Source organism: Pollicipes pollicipes, unplaced genomic scaffold (genome assembly GCF_011947565.3).
Source record: "Pollicipes pollicipes isolate AB1234 unplaced genomic scaffold, Ppol_2.1 Scaffold_3087;HRSCAF=3621_pilon_pilon_pilon, whole genome shotgun sequence".
In the NCBI taxonomy this organism is placed as follows: domain Eukaryota; kingdom Metazoa; phylum Arthropoda; class Thecostraca; order Pollicipedomorpha; family Pollicipedidae; genus Pollicipes; species Pollicipes pollicipes.
The window spans coordinates 9,697,365-9,714,377 of NW_023596225.1; positions in this window are offsets into that span (position 1 = coordinate 9,697,365).

Below are 17,013 nucleotides of genomic sequence, written 5' to 3' on the forward strand. Positions count from 1 at the left end.
CTGTGGCTGGCCATTGCTATTGCATGATAAGAATGTATCACAAACTGATGCTGTCCGTTTGCCTGCCCACCACACGAGAGTGATTTGAGATGAGTCATTTGTTTGGTCCTCTATGTTGAGGAGAGAAACTCACGCTGGAACGTTCATGACAGACAGGCACACTGCACGCATCTCTGGATCCCGCACGCATCCCTAGATCCCGCACGCATCTGTAGACCCTGCACGCATCTCTAGACCCCATACGCATCTCTACATCCACAGGTACCTCTAGATCCACGTGATGAGTCGATATGTCGATATGATGACGCACGTGATGAGTCGATATACACGCCCCCTACAATGTATGAAGTTTTTCCGCTGTTGCAGTACCATCTCGCTATCAAGGTCACGAATTAAGGATATACATATAAACGTGATTATGACAGTATAAGCGTCATTGCTTCTAAGAAAATGTGTCCACTATATTCAGTTTTTGTATTCATCTTTCGTATTCGGATGATTGGACCACTAAAATACACACCATGCACTGTCAGTATATGTGGCGTCAGTATATGTATGGTTCTAGTCAGCGCCATTATGTTCTGTATATTGTGCTTGAACAAAGCCAGCCTCAAACTGTTGTTTTAACTTATTTAATGATGAGAAAAGAGAGTAGACCACAATAGCAAGAAGTTGCCGTTTGATCTTTTTTTTGGATGGCACAAATGGCGATGTGACAGATGGTTATTCACGGGTACCGTGAATAACCATCTGTCATCTGCAGGAGACGGTTCATGGAGTTGTGCATCTCTGGTCGAGGCGTTCACATCTGGCGTTCGTGAGGACGACTTCCAGACATAACGGCCGTCAGCTGACTCTCGATCAATGTTGTGCGAGGTACGATGATGTAATCAAACCTTGACGCATGGAGAAGCATATTTACGAAGCAAAGAATTGTGCTATCTAGAGTAGCCTTTTCCACTTAAAAGTATACCGATAGTGACAAGTAAGCTTGTTTCATCATATCTGATGCTTGCGTAAGCGTAGGAACGTTTCAAAAAGTGTGTGTGGGGGCGGGGCGAGCCAAGCTCAGGGCGTACCTCAGGAACTTTTTCTGGAAAACAAGCACGATGACCGGGGGGGGGGGGGGGGTAGAGATGGAGATTATCGCTCTTTATTCAAATGTAGTGACTGATACTCTAGATATGCATCTAGAGCTCTTTCTCACTGATGTACACTCTTGCCTATCCGACTCATCTATGTCATTCGGGAAATAAGGCTATCCAGCTTCTCAAGATTATTCGTCCATTTCAACGTTGTCTTTCCTGGGGAGCTGAAATTCCACGAGCGGGTAGGCATTTTGGGTCATTGAGGAGGCGTCTGTCTCCACAGGGCGGATGCCAAAATATGGCATAATCATAGGCTGGTGAGAACTTTGAAAGTGAATCGATGGCTCACAGCACAACAGATTTTGCATGCGCCTTCATTTCGCTGGCTGCTTTTCAAGGGATAAGACTTGTCGCGGCATTTTAGGCGGAAACAGATTCGGAAACTTGAAACTGTCAGAAACTATGTGATAAAAGCCATAGAACTGGAGATTTTCCTTTGAAAACGAAGCCACAGAACGAAGGCCCTTCTGTCATATATTACTTGTCTAAGCACTGCTCCCGTCCGCCGGCGGTGGCCACTATCCTGGCCCGGCTCTCTCCGAATGACTGATCTCGAACTGATGGTATGACTGCTTTGTTGCACATTTCTGAATCTGCATTGCTACTACTTGGGATGTAAAACGTGTGTTTGGACACCTTCAACATTACCTTTTTCCGAATTATCTTCTCTTACATCACACCACCCCAGAAAAATGTTGCCGGGAAGCTGTCTACTTTAGGCATGAATTGGACCCAACGGACATTTAATTGCCCGTCATTCAACGCGGATAACTTGACTTGCTTTTGTGTATAGGCAGGGGTAGCCAGAGCTTTGCTAAGAGGAACACAGAGTTGACAAAAGCCACTTTATGATGTTCCCCCCACAAAAATATCCCCGGATATAGTTTAGTTGTTAACGAGGGATACGGTTTTCTTCGTTTCATTGTTATTTTTACGTTGCAGCCAGAACAGAAACCAGAAGCTACCGTGAAATCAATTCTGTTTACATTTTTAACACGCGCACGGGTGGCCGGCTAGATACCCTTCGCCCAGGTGGGAGTCAATTTGACTCCCCCCCCGGAGATCTCGGCAACTAAGAGAGCTAGAGACACCAATTCACAGGGTGTGTTGACGTGTACGTGAACTCACTTAGGTCAAAGTTTGAGGTTCGTAGGTTATGACTTTCGGGTCAAATAAGGCCAAACAAGGTCAAATTCCAGGTTGGTCTCTGAAGTGCCCTCAGAACCTAGGTAACTTTTTCTAAGCGAAAGGTCACTGTTCAGTTAAGGTCAGTGACCTTGTTTGGTCTTTCGAGGGTCACGGTGACCAAGATCATACAAGACTGCTCTGAGTTTTTCATTTGAATAAGCGAGAAAAATTACCCTATGCGGTATGTTTCTAAAACAGTATTGATCTGGGTCATTTTAGTTCAATGACCTATGCTGACCTCTAAGAAGGTCATAGAAGATGTATGATGCGGTTCCTGCTATCAATACGTTCTAAGTGAGCACCGGAAAATATCCCATACAGCAAGCCTTAGAGTAATAAAACAGGTTGGCTTTGATCTTAGTCTGACCTTTATACCTGACCTTAGGTAAACGTAATTTGCTCATTCAATATTAATGTTGCATAAGAAAGCATCTCAGAGATGTATGGTTTCGTCTAAGACTCCATGGTCGCATCAGATTGAACGGCTCCCTAGAAGTCGACTTCGCTGAAACCATGGTCTGACTTTGACCTGCCATGGGTCAGCGACCTTACAAAGTACATCTAAATTTTGTGTGCCAAACGTTCTGCTATTCAATTTTCTACAGCTATGCAAGATATGGCACGGCTGCGCCGCGCTGTCCGGAAACCATTCTGGAAAAACCTTTGGGGGATGAGTCAATTTGACCCCCTACCCGAACGCGTGTTAAGGTCAATAAACGGCAGAAATCAGGCGTTTAACGACTGTACGGAATAAATCACCGGTGTCCTTCATTTACAATGGCTCACTTGATTCTTTCTAAACCGGTATAATTCAGATTTGTCCGTAGTATTTTATCTGCGTTCTACAGACATTAAAGACATAGCGAAGGTAGACTGCAGATGGATAGGTTTGATCGAAATTCGAGGGTGAAAATTTTGATCGTAGATCGAGTGGTAAACGATGTGTATTAACATCGCCAAATTATGCTTGTCTGGGAATGTTTAACATTCAGTCAGAATCGATGAGTGATGCAATTCATTTAACATGGTTTTTAACATGCGCGCTCGCAAACCTTAGCCACAAAAACCTCGACACCAGGCGTTGCAGTCTCCGTAGCCCGCGGAACGCTAGCCCAGTGGTTAACTTTTCGTTATGGTCCACCGGTGGACGAAAATGATAACGATTCTGAAATATTGCGTTTAAAAAATTGAATCAGTTAGTTGTAAAAGTTTTGTGACATAATTTTGGGCATGCCTACTCGCAAACCTTAATTTAAAAAAACTCGACGCGAGGCGTTGCAGTCTCCGCGGGCCACGCAGCGCCGGCTCAGCAGCTAATATTGAGCCGTGGCCAACGGGAGGACGAAAATGATAACGTTTCTGAAAGAAGTACTTTTGATCGCTTCAGGACATCAAACCTTGCATCTTCAAGGCAGCCGGGGCGCATATTTCACGCGTACAATTTTTAGACTGATGATAAGAACAGATTGGCCCTAAAACCACCGCGAAGTGGTGCTGGAATCTGGTGGTGGAACTGGAAGAGTAAAGGTAGTTTCGCTACTTTTTCGTGTTTCCGCAACTATTAATCTGTCCAGAAGACAGATTAACACGGCGCCCGTCGTCTGGTGGCACTTGCAGTGGCCGACGCCGTGCGGTTTTACGGAAGCTGCAACCCAGACCATCGCTGTCCTTGCCCTCGAGGTTGCGGGCGGGCATGTTCAAACCTTTTGATGCACTTTTTCACTGATCCATTCCGAAAAAATGAACGTTCTTAGGCAAACATGGGATGGCCTTATCCGTTTTGTAAAAATTCATCTCGGCCTACCCCATTCAACAACAATTAGACCTCTACTCCACTCAACAATAATTAAGCCCATTTCTTCTTTCCGGGCAAGGGGGCTCTTGAGTGGAACACCAAGGGCACATTACCGGTTCCGGTCAAGAGCTGAAGGGCCACTCCGTCCCATCGCCAAGCGTCTTCTGACTGTCATTCTAGCGACACAGGGCGGGATCTCCTGGTCGATCCGGAGACCATTGGAAGGACATATCATATCACATTGTTCCCCTTCCTGACCCGCACAGTTGGCCCTGGATCAGCACAGGAACGCTCATTGACGCAACAACATCCCTGGTCACCAAAGGTGGTCCAATAATTGTCACACAGGCTCGAGTTCCGTGTTTTTCTGTTTTCCTCATAGATATTGGGGAATCTCTGAACACATATTGTAGATGAAATGGGGTTCTAAGCTTGTATTAACGTGCTTGATCCATGTTCGTCTTAAAATGTTCGAGATTCAGTCAGAGCTGATTACTGATAAAAAACTATGTAATATGGTTTTGAACACACACGCTCGCAAGTCATTGCAACAACAGCCTGAACGCCGGCGTTGCAGTCTCCATAGGCTGCGTGGCGTTGGCTTGGGGCTATGACACTAAGCAACGGCCCACAAGCAAACGAAAAAGATGACGCATGTTGAAGAAGATGGCTGGTGAACTAGATAAATCAGCATGTTTATTTAAATGTGGTGTAAAAGTAAACTAAATACAGCCTTAATGTGAAGAGTGGGGGGGGGGGGGGGGGCGCGGTTAACAGTGCTGGCCCCCCTGCCCCCCCCCCCTTTGTTCCTACGCCATGGATGCTTGCTTCAATATCTTCGAGTGTGACATATTCCTTTTAACCTAACCACCTGGACGGAGATAAGTGGATGTAGGCACTGTAACTCACTGACAAAGAATGGCGGCTAATCGCTGAATTTACGACGGAAGAAGTAGTTTCACTGAAATGTAGGGGTCCATCGGTTTGGGCGCTTCGTTACGTCTTCGCCCCCTCCCCCACCATTTCAAAGTCGGATACAACGCCCCTGCACTCTGACAGAATTTTTGGACGCACCAAGCGATAGTCGTAAGATGTGGCGTCCGGAATACCTTATCGGGCGCCACTATCTTTTTTCTGTTGGCTAGTTACAGAAGTGCGTGTACAAAGGCGACGTTGTCTCACCAACACTTGCCTAGTGTTATCAACGCAAACGAAAGCCGGAGCGTGCGCAAGATAAGCACCCTGGGATACAAGACACCCTGTTTGGCCTGCGACGAGGAGCTGACGGCTACGTCATTGCCGCCACCGTTTTCCACATGCGGATGTTATGTAATCTTACGTGGATGTAGACAATGTTTTGCTCGAGTTCACCTGTTTTGAGACCCTTTTGATCGCAGGCTGAGATAGGCGCCAACATAATGTTTGCGGCCCGACCTGTCCTGCTTTCGGCCACGTGCTGTATTTGAAGTCGTATTCAGAAAAGGTGGCATTGGTCGCGTTCCCATCCGTGTCTGACGCGCCTGTGAGTCGGACGACATCGAGATTGTTTCATAAAATGTAGACGGTATCGTTTACCTGTTTTTTTTTCCGCCGACACGTGACGTAAACCGCCACATATTTCAAAAACGGGCGGCTCCGTTATCCGCGCACCAGCTCGCGCGTTTGTTCACATCTTGACCCGGATAATAGCTCCAGCACCCAGCAGACCCCAGGGCGATCGCCCATATTCTGCTCCTTCAGTATCAGTCTGCTGTAGCTGTGACGTAACTGACCACCAAGACCTGGACCTGTTCCAACCTGTTCTCTTTAGCTCTTTCGCAATTTGACAATTTTATCTTTGCAATGCTTATCGAATAGGAATGTGAGAAGTGGTATTACTGAAACGTTAGAGAAATTCACCGTCTGATCAAACAGCTTTCGCTTCATACGAGAAAGACAGACCTTCAGCTCCCGGTTTTCCGGCACTCCAAATTTAAAGCTTTTATGTTGAGCTAATAACCCTCAATATATCAAGAAGCATTGGTAAAACGACGTTGTAACGCTAGGCAACGATTATATCGACGGTAAGCGATATTTCGAGCTGTGCTCATTGAATGATGAGGATCAGCACAGCTTAAAACATTGATAAATGTCAGTATAATCGTTATTTCTTATTACAACGCCGTTTAACCAGTACCACCTGATATACTGAGGGTCGTTTAACACGCGCTAGGGTGGAGGGGATCAAATTGACCCCCAAGTTTTTTCCAAAATGGTTCCGAATGGCGCGGCGTAGCCATACCATATTTTTCATAGCTGTAAACAGCTGAATAGCGGATCGTTTGGCATAAACAAGTGTAGGCGTATCTTGTAAGGCCACTGACTTATAGCAGGTCAAAATCAGGCCATGGTTTCAGCGAAGGCAATTTCTAGGGAATCCTTCAATCTGATCTAACAACGGAGTGTTAGACATAGCCATACATCTCTGAGATGCTTTCTTAAGCAACACAACAGTTAAATGAACAATTCAAATTCACCTAAGTTCAGGCATAAAGGTCACACCAAGGTCAAACCAACCTGTTTTGTTACTCTAGGGCTTGCTGTATGGGATAGTTCCTGGTGCTCGTTTCGAATTTATTGATAGAAACCGCATTGTACATCTTCCATGAACTTCTTAGAGGTCAGAATAGGTCACTGACCTGAAATGACCCAGGTCAACATTTTGTTTTAGGAACATACTGCCTAGCGTAATCTTTGTCGCTTAGTCAAATGCAAAACTCAAAGCAATCTTGCATGATTTTGGTCACCTTGACTTTCGAAAGGTCAAAAAAGGTCACTGACCTTGAATAAGCATGTGACCTTTTGCTTAGAAACGGTTATCTAGGTTCTGGATGCACTATGTAGACTAACCTGGAACTTGAACTTGTTTGACCTTTTTTGACCCAAAGGCCATGACCTAGGACTCTGAAAATTTGACCTAAGTAATGTCACGTACAGGCCAACACACCCTGTAAATTTGGCGTATCTAGCTTTCTTAGTTTTTGAGATCTCAGGGGTGTTAGATTGACCCCCACCCGAGCGAAGGGTACCTAGCCGGCCACCCGGGCGCGTGTTAACAAGCGCTCGGGTGGGGGTCAAATTAACACCCCCCAAAGGTTTTCCCGGAGGGTTTCCGAACAGCGCGGCGTAACCACGCCAAATTTTGCAAAGCTATACACAATTGAATAGTGGATCGTTTTTAGGTTTTTAAAAAGAAAATTAGATGTACCTTGTAAGGTCGCTGACCTATGGCAGGCCAAAGCCAGGCTATGGTCTCAGCCAAGTCCATTTCTAGGGAATCGTTCAATCTGATGGAACAACGGAGTGATTGACGAAGCCATACATCTCTGAGATGCTTTCTTAGGCAACACAAATATTGAGTGAGCAAATTACGTTGACCTAAGGTCAGGTATGAAGGACAGACCAGTCATAACCAACCTGTTTTATTATTCTGAGGCTTGCTGTATGGTATAGTTTCTAGTGCTCAATTCGAATTTATTGATAGCAGGCACCGCATTATACATCTTCCACGGACTTCTTAGAGGTCTGTGGAAGGCAACACAAACATTGTGTGAATGAGTGTACGTACATGTGAGATCATGTACAGGTCAACACACCCTGTCAATGTGGTGTCTCTGGCTTTCTTAGTTCCCGAGATCTCAGGGGGGGGGGGGGCGGTCAAATTGACCCCTACCCGCACGAAGAGCATGCAGCCGGCCACCCGTGTGCGTGTTAAAGGAGTGCTACACATTTCCATGGGGTTTTGTGTGCAAGCGTGTCTGGAACCCCAGCAGAGACCGTGATAAGACAGCGTCAACACACCCCCTGACTATCATAAGACACTGCCTGGTTAAGATAAGAGATTTTAAATGTTTCGCTCCAGTGCCCATTCCTATATTTGTTCTAGCTCACAATGCTCCGCTGCCTTGCATGGCGCTAGACATATACCGTCGAAGTTTGTTTAAGCTTGATCGCATTTTATTAACTCTCGAGCATCCTGACGTTCACATTTCTACTTATTTTGAATTCGAACAACCACACAATGACATACACACCGTCCTGGGTCCCGACAATGCCACCTGCCGCCGCGGGCGCCGTTCCGTGAGCCACCGCGGCAACCACCGCAGAGCAACATACGCTGTTCGCCGGCCGCGCGAGCGCGCGAGCCGGCCAGCTGCAGACTCTGCCAGGCGACAGGGCGGGACGGCCAGCCACACCCAGCCGGCAACCCAGCCCCACAGCTCCCTCTGAAGGGCCGAGCCGGACGGCCACGGCGGAGAATCGACATCGGTAATGACGGCATGCAGAACGATAGTATGGACACTCACTAACACACTTCCTCTTGCGCATACGCAATCGAACACCAATGACAATGCGCCCGGTATTAATGGTAGTGTATCGCCAACTGCCTCATCCACACGATATAAGTGCCCCTCCGCTAACTTGCTGCTCAACCAGGTGAAAGCACAGCAGGTTTCTCCAAGATCACAGACCACGTCTGGTTACAAGTGTGGATTGCGTTGGTGCTCACAGCCACGTGTCTCTCTACATCGGAATGCCCTTGAATAAACTCAAAGAAACCTCGGCTATATGGCTTACACGATGCATTACGACACTATCATATGTACTGATTGCCCAATACCTAGCAAGCACAGTCGAATAGCGGACTCACTAAGCGTTTCGACCGGATCGACAGGATTGTAAAGGCTAGTGATAACGTTATATGTGGTGAGTTGTCTGTGGAGTCGCAATCGCGTGCTCAAGTCGGTCCAGAAAGTCAGCGACCTAGGGCAGAGCCAGAACACATGTCGTATATCCTCGTCATGGCTCTGACAGCGTGGACACTGATTCGTCTTTTTGATCCCATAGATGTGTAGCATGCGGTTCGTCGGCAGGATTCAGCATTTTTTTTGGCATCAGTATCGCGGTGCAATAATGATATTGCGGCATTCATTTTTAGTTTGTTTTGCAGTATTTTTATCCATTTAGTGTTGTACTCTGGATCAAGCAACTTCTCTATCCAGGCCATTTTAAGGCTGTCTGCCTGTACTAATGGACCAGGCACACTCCGTCCTCCCACGAAAAGACAGTGTTTCATCACCGGCCGTTCGATCCTATCTCGAGGTCGGTTCCAAATGAACTGGCTTTTCTAAGACAGTCATTAGATATATAAGTTGCCAGAGAGCCTCTGACTTTATCAGATGTACCTTTCCGTATGCAGTCAAACCAAGCCCAAACCATGGGTTGCGTTTGGCTTTCAATCTTCCTGTTTTTTCCGGATAGTTAATGTTTCCCAGGTCTTCGCATGTCGGGTTAAGTTTTACTCCAAGGTAATCTATTGAGTTACGCTTCGACGATATTTCAATCTCTGGACAAATGGCATCTACTCGGTTTCGGTGCTGACCTATCCAGACCCCTCGCATCTTTTGTCTGTTCAGGGATAGACCCGACACATCTCGATAAGCATCCATACCTTTAAAACATGCCTTAAAGGATCGATGGGAACCATCCATAATGATACCTGCATCATCGGCATAGGCTGAACTTTTTATTTCTGCGTCACCGATGGTAAGCCCGTTAATGTCGCCACAGCGCCTGATTTTATGTGCCAAATGCTCCATTGAAATCAGGAATAGTAGGCAGCTGAGTCGACATCCTTGACGAAGGCTTTTGGCTATCACGTACGTCTCTGACAGATGGCCGTTTATCTGCACGCGAGCACGGCTCTGGGTGACTCCAGTCTGATCAAATATCAAGTTGATTCACTTCTGGATAGTAGGTCCGGAACCTGGAGCTTTGACGGCACTATTCAGATAACCCCATCCCACTAAATCATACGCCTTACGCCATTCGCAGAACGGTATCAGTCCAGGCGTATTGTGGGTGTTTGCATACCGAATTATGCCGATAATTAGCCGCATATTTTCGCCTATAAGCCTACCCAAAACACCTGTCTGATATTCGTTTACTATTTCATTCATTACTGTATTTATTCTTCGTACCAAAACTTTTGTTAAAATTTTGTATGCAACGTTCTGCAAGCTGATGGGCCAAAGGTATTCCATTTGTCTTTTATCTTTGTTCTTTTTCGTTATTGATACAGTTATGCTGCACTTAATGATATTCGAAATAGTTCTTATATTTAACATTTCAATCATAGCAGAAGAAATCAGCCTTTTGCTATGCCGAAACATTTTGTAAAACGGCACGGTAAATCCATTTGGACCAGGAATCGTTGAGGATTTCATCGAGAGAAGCACTACTTCTACTTCGTCCACAGTCAGCTGACCCTCGCGGAGCGATGCTCTAAGGTCGTCCTGCTGTGTTATGGCGTCTAAAAATTGTGCAGGTGCATTTAGGGTTTGGTCGGGGGCATAAAGCGCCTCGAAGTAAGTACTACTCTCCTCTAACATTTGTTTCAGCATCACCTGATCCATTTCCTTCCTCGGTAAGCTCTAGCTTTAATGTCTTGAATGTTGTTGGTGCATTGTTCCTTTTGCTAAGAGCATGAGATATTAAGTGCCCTTTTCCGCTAACTGTCTGCAATTAGTTCCACAGCGGAACATGTTGCTTTTAGCCAGCGTGGTGATCAAACTGTCACATTTCTTCTCTAGCTCAGAAACTGTTTCGATCGGTAAGTCCGTGTCCACCGCGCTGTTTAGTTGAGCTTCCATTTCTTTGAGTCTTAGTTCGGCTTCCTTTTTTTCTATGGTCCGTTTTGTATGATCCAGCCCCTCAGAACACAGATAAGTTGCGAGAAGTGTGGTCATTGGTATTTCTTCGGATTCATTGTCACTTATCATTTCTGCAATTTTTAACTTAGTTCGAGTCACAAACGTGTCGTCACATGTTCGGCCATATGCTGTGTGACCAATTGTTTGCACCGGCGATTATCTGCTTCACTTTGCCGTGTACTTTGCTTGTCTAAGTTCGCAAAGAAGTAAAAGTTTAATTCACCTCCTATAATAGTATGTCCTATGTCTAGTTCGTCGCAGTGGTCCAGAAAGCTTTCGAATGGGGCCATTGTATCATTATTTGGTCCGTATAGACAGCCGAGAGTGAGCTCTACCCGTTAACGACCACCTGCAGTACAATAGATCGACCATCAGCGCACTTCCGGGTCTGTTTAACATCCACGGCTAAACGGGGTCTGAAAAGGATGGCAACACCTCGGGCCCTGCTGTCACCGTGACAAAAGCATCCATCACCTCCCCATTCGTCCAGCCAGATCACTTCAACAGACTGAACTGAGTGGGTTTCCTGCAGCAAAAAATATCTGCCAGTTGTTTTTTTTTTGCCACGAAAATATCTTGGGTCTTTTCGGCGCACCACTATTCACGACTAATAGACCGTTAACGTTTAATGATACGAATTTAAGGGTCGCACTTTTCACATCGTATGTCTGGTTCCGCTCCGCTCGCATCTGGGACTGGTTGACCCGGCAAGGTGATTAGGATATGGGACAAGTGTGACAGTTGTCCCCTCGATCCGAACTATCCGGCCCATATAATACACTCCCGGTTTACATGGGCAGCCGAGGATAATTCGAATTAAGATCGGAACGGATCATGCGACGTTAACCCTCTCGGCGAGGGGCGTTTACATGATGGGCGAAAGCGGCTTTACGCCGGATTAACGGTCGATAGTTCGATCCCGCTTAGTTCGAATCAAAGAACGGATTATGGGCGAAAACTGCGCTTTTGAGGCGAACTGAACAAAACAAGAAGAAAAAAAGCCGGTACTCTGCGTATGGATGGCGAATGTCACGAGCCATGGTGGGCGCGAGACAGCTTTGAGGGCGAGGAGAAAGATGGACTCCGTTGGAAAAATGATATGTGCGGGCCCCCTAGGCTTTATAGCTACAGCACAAGCCATAGCACTTGAAACACAAGAGTTGCACAGTCAGCATGCCACATGCTGACTGCGCATTTCTTCCACATGCCAAATCTGTCACATAAGCAGTGTTATATGCAAATTTTTACTAGCGGGAAACTTTGGCTAGCAGGAAATCAGTATTTTCTTGTATTGGCCAATGACACTCACAAACTTACCACACTCATATCAGTATGCCAACCAGCATCATGTCATCTACTTTGCACAGCTCAAGAAACACATTACCTACCCCCACACTAATGCATTTATGAGCAGCCTGCAACAGTGAGCTAAGCTACAGAAATGACTCATGAATGCTACATAGTTGGTGGCAAAAATTGTGTAACTATGTTGTCTTTCCCCATCCAATGCATCATCAGTACCTGAGGGCAGGATTGCCATTTAGACTTGGCATGCACTGGCAAGTCAGCATGCAGCTATTTGCTTTCTTGACATACTAGGGTTGAAATACTGCTTTGATATCCTTGCAGTCAACAGCATTGGCTGATATGGACTGATGGCTAGGTGGCACAAACAGCTGTGTTTGCACAGTCCAAAGATCATAACATGTGAACCAGCCCCAGAGCTGTCATGACAAAAGCAATCTGGGCTCAAAATTCATAACAAATGATTAATTATAACAACAGCTCAATTATCCACCTCATGGTTTGCAAAGATACATGTCACAAAAAAGCACCAAGGAAACATATTTACTCACCAGTACAAAAACAGGTAATGATGTGCACCACAGATGTTCTCTGCACATCATGCAACATTATGTTAGGTTTACTTAGTTTATGCAGTTTTCTTCCACATGAAATGCACAAACCAGGATTTGACAGAGTATTGATGACAGCTGTTTTCATCCAGTGCTCACATTTGCTTTCTTGACATTCTGGAACCATCACTGGGCAATTTTGGTCCCATCATTAAAAACAGTTCACATTCTGCACTGACTGCAATGATCTATTGCCTATATTTGTTGATCCTTTGCATCATGCAGGAATTATTGAGTTACCTATCTCACACACCTTAAACTGACAAGCAGCAAACAGCTTAATCACATCAAAAACAAATATTCCAGCCCCCGCTTCCTTGCCAGTTGGTCTACCAGTGTGATGTAACTTCATATTTCCTTGATGAGCCAGTCACCAATATCCAGCACATCCCTCCTGCTGATAGGTGGTCAACCAAATGTTCAAGTCACAGGAGGGATGTCTGCAAGATCAATCCTGGGGCATTTATGTGTTCACTTAATGAAAGAAACTATTGGTGCTCCCTGCAAGAATCGTTGAACAGTTGAATTACCTACCTCATGGCCTACAAAGACACCTGTCACAAAAAAGCACCTAGGTGACATATTTAATCACCAGTACAAAAACAGGTGATGATATGCAACACAGACGTGTTCTCCATGCAGCATGTGACATCGTGTTAGGTGTCAGTTTATGCACTGTTTTCCCGCACATGAAACACACAAACTTGGATTTGGCAGAGTAATGATGACAACTATTTTCATCCAGTGTTCACATTTGCTTTCTTGCTGTTTTGACCCCGTCATTGGGCAATTTCTGTCCTACCATTAAAAAAGTTCACATTCCAAGCTGACTGCAATGATCTATATTTGTTCATCCATCATATGCAGCAATTTTTAAGCTAGCTTTCTCACATAAATTAAACTGGCAAGCAAACAGCATCCTAATTTAAGGAACATCTGCAAAAACACTCCTGGGGCCTTAAGGTATTAACTTAATGAAAGAAACTTCGAGGCATTCTCTGCAAGAATTTTGAGCAATCCAAAAATTAAAGTGAGAACAAGTCAAAGCTATATAAAATTACCATATCACCTCCGTCCGGCTTCCGGAAGCATGGAGCCTGCCCCAGATGTAAATTAATCTAACCTTCAGGCGGAAACATAACACCAAACACCGCCGACGCCTGCTGTCTGCATAGATCAAGCGCCTAGCAAGGCTAAATTACGTGAGCATTTCTGTGCTGCTAGCCACTCAAGGCCCTCAATAATAAGAGTAGTTTTAGCAGCATGGTGTCAACTTCACCTTCTTTCTCTTTTCCTTTACCATCTTGGCCTTGGACCGTCTCGAGCAATAGCTAAAAACCCGTGGAAAAGCGGCAACACCAAACAAAGCTGAAATGGCCATGAACGGAACTGCGTGCGCCAGGCATTTTTCTTTTTTTTTGTTTAGACAGCTGACGGCCGATAATTCGGACGAAATCCCTTCCTGAACGGATGATCCTCTCACGGGAAGGGATTTCCTCCGGCGCACGATTCGAATCAGCGGAACGGCGCGTGAGTAGTGTATACATGGGCCGGATAGTTCGGATCGAGGACGGGTCCCGGCACAATTCGAATCACAGCTGCCCATGTAAACAGGGTAAGACTCATGCGCCGTTCCGCTGATTCGAATCGTGCGCCGGAGGAAGTCCCTTCCCGTGAGAGGATCATCAGGAAGGGATTTCGTTCGAATTATCGGTCGTCAGCTGTCTAAAAAAAAAAATGCTTAGCGCGCGCAGTTCTGTTCACGGCCACTTCCGCCTTGTTTGGCGATCCCACGTTTCCACGGGTTTTCAGCTATTGCTTAAGACGGTCCAAGTCCAAGATGGTAAAGGAAAAGGGAGAGAAGGTGAAGCTGACACCATGCTGCTGAAAGTACTCTAATTATTGAGGGCCTTAAGTGGCTAGCAGCACAGAAATGCTCACGTAATTTAGCCTTGTTGGGCGCTTGATCTATGCAGACAGCAGGCGTCGGCGGCGTTTGGTGTTATCTTTCCGTCTAAGGGTTAGATTAATTTACATCTGGGGAAGGCTCCATGCTTTCAAAAGCCATATGGAGGTAACATGATCATTTTATATAGCTTTGACTTGTTCTCACTTTAATTTTTGGATTGCTCAAAATTCTTGCAGTTTCTTTCATTAAGTTAATACCTAAAGGCTCCGGGAATGTTTTTGCAGACATTACATAAATTAGGATGTTGGTTGCTTGTCAGTTGACTTTGTGTGAGAAAGGTAACGTAAAAGTTCCTGCATGATAGAAAGGATCAACAACTATAGATAATTTCAGTCAGCTCGGAGTGTTAACTTTTTTGAATGACAGGACCGAAATCGCCCAATGATGAGGTCAAAACATCAAGAAAGCAAATGTGAACACTGGATGAAAATAGTTGCCATCATTACCCTGCTTAATTCAAGTTTGTGTGCTCCATGTGGAAGAAAACAGTGCATAAACTAACACCTAACACAATAGCACATGCCACATAAAGAATATGTCTGTGGTACATATCATCACCTGTTCTTGTACTGGTGATTAAATATGTTACCTTGATGCTTTTTTGTGATGGATGTCTTTGCAAGCCATGAGGTAGGTAATTCAACTGTTCAACAATTCTTGCAGAGAATGCCAGTAGTCTCATTAAGTGAATACATAAAGGCCCCAGGATTGATTTGCAAATGTTTCTCCAGTGACTTGAACATTTGGTTGACCACCTATCGACTGGAGGGATGTGCTGAATATTGGTGACTGGCTCGTCAAGGAAATATGAAGTTGGATCACACTGGTAGACCAACTGGCAAGGAAGCAGGGGCTGGAATATTTGCTTTTGATGCAATTAGGCTGTTTGTTGTTATTGCAACTGTATTTGTATATGCAATTATGTTGTTTGTCAGTTTGATGTGTGTGAGATAGGTAACTCAATAATTCCTGCATGATGCAAGGGATCAACAAATATAGACAATAGATCATTGCAGTCAGTGTGGAATGTGAACTATTTTTAATGATGGGACCAAAATTGCCCAATGATGGGTTCAAAACATCAAGAAAGTGAATGTGAGCACTGGAAAAAAATAGCTGTCATCAGTACTCTGCCAAATCCAGGTTTGTGTATTTCATGTGGAAGAAAAGTGCATAAATTAAGTAACACCTGACCTAATGGCACATGATACATGGAGAACATGTCTGTGGTGCATATCATTACCTGTTTTTGTACTGGTGAGTAAATATGTTACCTTGGTGCTTTTTTGTGATGGGTATCTTTGCAAACCATGAGGTGGGTAATTCAGCTGTTGTTATAATAATTTGTTATGAATTTTGAGCCAAGATTGCTTTCACCATGACACAGCTCTCAGGCTGTTCACATGTTATGAGCTTTGGACTGTGTAAACATGGCTGTTTGTGTCACATAGCCATTAGTCCATATCAGCCCAATGCTGCTGACTGCAGGTATGTCAAAACAGTATTTTAACCCTAGTATGTCAAGAAAGCAAATAACAGCATTCTGACTTGCCAGTCCATGCCAAGTCTGAATGGTAATGCTGCCCTCAGGTACTGATGCTGCATTTCATGGGGAAAGACCACATAATTGCACAGTTTTTGCCACTATGTAGCATTCATGAGTCATTTCTGTAGCTTAGCTTACTGTTGCAAGCTGCTCATAAATGCATTAGTGTGGGATTAGGAAATGTGTTTCTTGGGCTGCACAGAGTAGATGACATGATGCTGGGTGGCCCATCTGATCAGAGTGTGGTTTGTGAGTGTCATTGGCCAATACAAGAAAATACTGGTTTCCTGCTAGTCATTGCATGGCAGGAAATATTCAGATGTTACCAGCTACAGGTGTATCTTAAATGTCATCCTACATAATGTCAGCCAGAACAGCAAGCCATGATCTGCATTGCAGAATGGGAAGCAGTAGCCTTGCTTGCACTTTTTGGAGCTAGTGTCATGCATGGATGGTCTGACGCATGTTACTTTAACATCATCTCTGTCATTGCCACAAAGCAGCTTAGTTTTATGTACCAGTTCACTTCCTTGTCATTCTTGATTAAATGCCTGTGATCAAAGGAACTGTTTCTAGCAGAAGTATATGCTGGAATATCTGTAAATTAGTTTTTCCTGTTTTGCACAAATTTATGTGATCGTCCTCCTTGCAATGTACAATGTTCACATGTCTCAGGTCCACTAGTAAATATTTTCATAT